We start from the raw sequence: 4,535 nt of genomic DNA, 5'->3' as shown, positions 1-4,535 counted from the left end.
TCACTGACCTTTTGGTTAGCAGACGAGTGCTTAACCACTGTGCCACCAGGGCTCAGAGTGGCCTGGGACCTTTGTCCATTCTTGAGACCCCTAAGTGACTCTGTCCTCTGGGCTGCTCTCCTCAGGTACCCAGGCCCCAAAGGACTTCTGATAAACCTGCGACCTAGGTGGAGGTTGACAGAGCCCATCAGTTTTCTGTTCAGCACTTTGTCCACACTATTCCATGCCACTGATTACAGTCCCCACAATATAACGTCCATCCCCCATTCCACTTCCTCCCCGTGTGTCCTGTTCTTCGTTCCTCCTACTGCCCTATCCCTTCTTGCCTTTTGAGCCTGGTCCCTGGGCAGATCTGCCCGGTTCATCTCAAATGCCCATTGTTTGAAGGAGCTTGTGCCCACCCAGGGCTGTCGTTCTCCGGGTAGACTTGGCCAAGCGCCCGTTTCATCCTTACCACTCCCACGGCACCTACCTGCCAAGGTCACAGGCAATAAGAATGAGAGGATCAGCAAACTCTTGCAGAGCGCTTACGATGTTCCAGGCGCCAGTCCAGGTGTGGGCTGGGTTAGCTTTCTAACCCCCGCATGGGGGCTGCCCCTGATCTCCTCCGCTCTCCAGTGATGTCCTCCAGAGGGAGCTTTGTGCCCCACACTCCCTGTGCATGCACGTGAGCCCTCTGAGACACCTGGGGGGACTCCTGTGCTGTGGGGGGGTGGCCCAGCCTGGCTCCTCACCTTCCCTGTGCTCTTCAGATGGGACTGAGATTTCCCCACCTTCACCAGTTCAGGGCCAGTGAGGGTTAGGATGTGGCCTGGAGGATTCCGGGCCACAGGGATCTCCTCCCCAAGATTGAATATGGAGGTTCCGGGCCATGGGGACAGTCTTCCCAGGCTGAATATGGAGAAAATGTTTCCCATCAGAAAAGGAACTTTTCTTTTTTTCTTTTTAATAAATCATTTTATTGGGGGGCTCTTTTAAATTAAAAATTTTTTAACGTTATTTTCTTACAGCTCTTACATACATACATACAGCTCTTACATACAATCCATACATCCATCGTATAGAGCACATTTGTACATATGTTGCCATCATCCTTTTTAAAACATTTCTTTCTACTTGAGCCCTTGGTATCAGCTCCTCTTTTTACCCTCCCTCCCCCACCCTCGTGAACCCTTGATGAATTATGTATTATTATTACTGTCATATCTTACACCGTCCGCTGTCTCCCTTCACCCACATTTCTGTTATTCATCCCCCTGAGAAGGAACTTTTCACAGGCCCCAGGGGTGTGTGTGTGGGGGGTGTCAGCCTGTACAATAAGTAAGGTAAGCACAATCTTACTCGTGTGCACTTCCTAATTGAAGCGTTTCACACGAGGCAAACTATTGACCACAGACAACAAGTGAGTACTCAGAGGTCCATGCTTTCCGCCCTTGCTCTGCCCCGGTCAGGGAGTGTGGATTTGAAGAGAGGCTTTGATTCTGGGGGACAGTGCTGTGGGTTGAGAGAGAGACAGATGGCCAGCCAGACCCAGGAGCAAAATCCTCAGTGTGCTTTACTGTGCATATTCAACGGTTCCCTCCAGATTAGTAAGTAAGCACAAGTCAGCCTGTGCTTACCCTGCTTATTAGGTACGGACTTGACACTGCAGAGACATCGGGGCTCTTGCATGGGCTTCTGGGAAGGAAGTGTGCATTTTTGGTGGGTGTGTGAGTTACCAGGGTCGTCCTGTGGCTCGGGGCGATTTTGCTTGTCTTCTTGACTTCCCCACGCTGAGCAGATTTCATTTTATCACTTGAGAAGGGTGATCAAGAGTCGGAACATCAAGTGTTTATGGAACCAGTGTTTCTCCGGGACTGGGTACTGAAGGTGGGGACGAGCTTGAGAGCATCGGTTCAGAGGCCCAGAAGCCGGGGAGCACCTCTTGTGCGGGCATGGCTGGCATTCGTCACTATGGTCAGGGACCTAGTCTGGTGGTTAGTGTCCGTACCACACTGCGTCTCTCCTGCTCTGAGACCCCTGACTTTGCAGACCAAGGGGGGATGGTCCTGCCCTGCGGCTGGTTCACCTCCACAAGCCAGCAGCCCCACTCCCACAATACATTCTGTTGAGCAATGTGGTTTTTTAAGATGGCTGAGGAGCACAGGTGAGGTTGTGCCCACCACCACCCGCTTCTCTCTCCTGGGATACCGGTTGCTACATCAAGGCCCAGAGACAGGATGCTCTGACTCTTAAGTTGGTGACCACGGTGAACAGTCACTTGGTCTCCCCAACAATTCTCAGGGGCTCCCTTTCTGATGAACCCTCTGGTCACCCTGACTCAGGTCCCCGCCCCGGCTGGGCGTGACCGGCCTCTCTTCAGTCACTGGCCTGGCTCTCCGGGACACCCCGGCAGCTGGACAGATAAGAGCAGCGCTTGTTAGCACAGCTGTTCTCCGAAATACCCAGCCTTGTTTTCCAGCACACGGAAACTTGGGTGCGGAAGTGTGGCTCCGTCCACCCAAGTGGAGTTGGGCTCGCTTCCAGATAAAAGGAAATGTACTCATTTCTCCCAGACGCAGGGACAAAAATAGAGTCCACAGGAATCACAGAGGGTCTGTTGCGGTGCCAGGGTCACACCTAGAAAATTCAGTTCAGGTCTGCGGCCGAATGCTCTCCAAGACCCCGATCTAGCCTGGTCTCCAAACTTCCAGGATCAACCTCTCCCGGCTGCTGGTAAAAGCATGTGTCTGTGCAAGGAACCGGCCTGCCGGAGGCGGTGCGGGAAGGATGAAGATCCTCAGTTTTACCGAGTTCCAGAGGAGGGCTTCGGCCCCCATTCCTTTTTCCTTCTGGCCCCTTTACAGGTAAATCATGCCTTCCTGTCCCCAGCCCGCTGCGCTGTGTGTAGAGGCATGGTGCAAAACATGCTACTTTTGGTTACCACTATGTCCCGGCTTACGGTGTAAGAAAACAGTGGGATAAAAATTATGTCTTGGCCTTTCAATTGTAGGTGTACCACCACTTCCTGTTCACTAAGCTACGGCGCACGATGCGCCCACCCTCTGACTATGGCAGGAAATGAGGAGAGTTAAATTTTGTATGCCACTTCCCATCTACCGGCGAATACCTTTGGGTCTACGTTTCAAGTAACAGAATCCAAACCGGCCCACAGTGATGTTTCCAGGGGATCAAAAGCAAAAACAGAAACGAGCAGCCTGGAAAACAACAACGACAAACGAACCGGTATAGATAGTGTGTTCTTGAAAATAACGCACCAGGAGGGAGAGTTGGGCTCGGGCTGAGGTTGGCAAAAACGAAAAGCAAAAAGCAAAACAAACCCACGGGTGATACATGCAAATAAATAGATAACAGGTTATTTATGAGAATAAATACATGTCCGTTAGCCCTGGTGGAGTGGGGGGTTACTTACGAGTTGGGCTACTAACCACAGGGTCGACGGATCGAAACCACCAGCTGCTTCTCCAGAGAAAGGTAGATGCAGCTATCTGCTCGGCTGGAGAGTCAGTTGCAGACCCACAGGGGCAGCTCTCCTCTGCCCTCTGGGGTTGCCGGGAACCAGTATGGACTGCATGGTAGGGAGCTTGGTTTGGGCTTTGGGTATTTATGATAGAAAAGACCCCAGTATGTGTGGCGCCCGCTCACTGACCGGGGCAGCTCAGGGACGGTGTTTAAAGGTGCTAGAACCCCAACACGTTTCATCTGTCCCTTCCCTCACTCACAGTTCTAGAGCTCCAGCTCTGGGCCCCCTGAGCCTCCCCATGGCCAACAAGCTGGAGCAGCCCCAGGCTGGCGGTTTACTGGTGCTTGGCCATGGAGGGAATGCACTGCAGAGGGGAGAGGAAGTGGATGACACAACTCAGCTAGGTTGGGCCCTGGCACTGTCTCCTGTCCAGCCTGGGAGCTCCCGCCTCCCGCTGGTCGGCCGGTTGTTCTGTCCCGATGTCCCCAGCACTGGGCCTTCCAATGTGTGGGGATCCTTTCTCCTCGCTTCTCTGGTGGCTCCACACACAATTGCACGTGGCTTCCAGCTCACGGGGGTCTTGTATCAGCCCTCCGAAGGGAGGCAGCTTGCTTTACACTGTTGGGCAGATGGAAAAGGCCGGGTTCACTCTGCTTCTTAGAGCAAGATGGAGCAGAGTCAACTCAGCCGATTCCCAGCCCATTCTCACCACATCGTAAGCAGTGTGCTTACGGCCCCCAAACGGTCTTAAGGAGTGAAAGATTATGCCAAGGGCCACAAAGCTTTCCCACTCTCATACTTTAGCCAAGGATCCAGGCTGTATCGGGGCCTTGGAGACAACAGAGTTAACCAACTAACCAACCAGGTGCCATCGAGTCAGTTCTGACTCATGATGATCCCAGAATGCAGCACATGGGTGTCGACTCCAGTTCTGACCCCTTGCGTGTAGAACTGTCTTCCGTAGGGTTTTCCGTGGCCTGTGGCCTGTTTGCACCACGGGATTACCAAGCCTTTCTGCCGAGGCACCTCTGGGAGACCTTTAGCTCCCTGCACAGCCCAGAAGCTGCTGTAG

Source organism: Echinops telfairi, unplaced genomic scaffold, assembly GCF_000313985.2.
Source record: "Echinops telfairi isolate 266 unplaced genomic scaffold, ASM31398v2 ScPeMD7_23;HRSCAF=83, whole genome shotgun sequence".
NCBI classification, from domain to species: domain Eukaryota; kingdom Metazoa; phylum Chordata; class Mammalia; order Afrosoricida; family Tenrecidae; genus Echinops; species Echinops telfairi.
The sequence above is the reverse complement of the archived record's forward strand: the minus strand, read 5'-3'. Positions refer to the sequence as shown.